General features: G+C 36.6%; 1 protein-coding gene across 1 annotated transcript in view; it reads right to left on the bottom strand.

The window, feature by feature from the left end:
- si:dkey-43k4.5 (potassium voltage-gated channel subfamily S member 2) overlaps nucleotides 1-1,299 on the bottom strand; it is a 23,301-nt gene that overhangs the window by 899 nt on the left and 21,103 nt on the right. The gene's annotated exons all lie outside the window — the stretch shown is intronic.

The raw sequence follows: 1,299 nt of genomic DNA, 5'->3' as shown, positions 1-1,299 counted from the left end.
AGTTATATATAATAATACGTAGTAATATGCGGTTATCTATAGTAATATATAGTAATATGCAGTAATATGTAGTAATATGCAGTTATATATAGTAATATGTAGTAATATGCAGTAATATGTAGTAATATGTAGTTATGTAGTAATATGCAGTAATATGTAGTAATATGCAGTAATGTAGTAATATGTAGTTATGTAGTAATATGCAGTAATATGTAATAATATGCAGTAATGTGCTTGACACCCAGTGGTGGCTTGGCTGCATGCAGCCACTCCACTGTCAGGAATCTGGGAGTTATTTTCGATAGTGCTTTTAAAATAGACAAATGGATAAATGCAGTTGAAAAATCCAATTTGTCAAAGACTCGTTGTCAACTAGGCCCGTCGAGATAAACTAATCAATTAATCGCATGATAAATTAAAATGATCCACCTCATTTTCCTTTATCGACTTTATCGTTTCTTCGTGTCTCTCTTTCTACTGAAGACGCTGGATGACGAAAGGCTCAACTCCGGTGTTCTTTACTGACCCCTCCCTTTCTCTTTTCTCTTTAAAATCCATTTTAATCGTCCAAAATCACATTTTTGGATCGTTAAAAGCAGCCAAGATGAGAAGCTAAGCTACGAGCTAAGCTAACAGGCTGACCTCGAGAAAAACCCTCCGTCTTGTCGAAGCTCCAAAATTCACGGTTGAAATTTGCGCCTTCGAGTAAAAAGTTGTTTTTCTCTGCAAAAAGAAGCTGAGAACTTGTTTACTGAATTTTTTTAAATTAAAAGCTTTGTGTGAACAATGTTATGCTAAAGAGCTCAAACCACACCGAGCATCCACCATTTTGAGAACCGAAGAGAGACAGCCCATGTCACGTCAAGAGGCCTCCCTCCCATTTTTCTTAGAGACACACTGCTCGCTCCCTCACTATCCATCCTTCAGTTCAGTCTTATACTGCCATCCGTTGGTCGACAAAAGGTACTACACTCAAAACAAATTAACCAACATTTCATCTTAAATTTGACAATAATTACTAATATTGTCAAATTTCAAACAATATTATCGTTTATCGCAATAATTTCTGAGACGATTAATCGCCCAGTAAAATTTGTTATCGTGACAGGCCTATTGTCAAGGTGAAGTCTTTCAGAGACCTTGAAAAGGTGATTTACGCTTTTATTACCTCTCGTTTGAACTCTGTATGTTGGTTTGGATAAATCATCTCTACTTCGTTTTGTCCAGAACGCAGCAGCTCGTCTTTTAACAGTGTAGTGAACCTGATCTGACCCTTATCTGACCTCAAATCTACCAGAT

Source organism: Nematolebias whitei, chromosome 7, assembly GCF_014905685.2.
Source record: "Nematolebias whitei isolate Nwh7 chromosome 7, NemWhi1, whole genome shotgun sequence".
Lineage (NCBI taxonomy): Eukaryota > Metazoa > Chordata > Actinopteri > Cyprinodontiformes > Rivulidae > Nematolebias > Nematolebias whitei.
The sequence above is the reverse complement of the archived record's forward strand: the minus strand, read 5'-3'. Positions and strand labels throughout refer to the sequence as shown.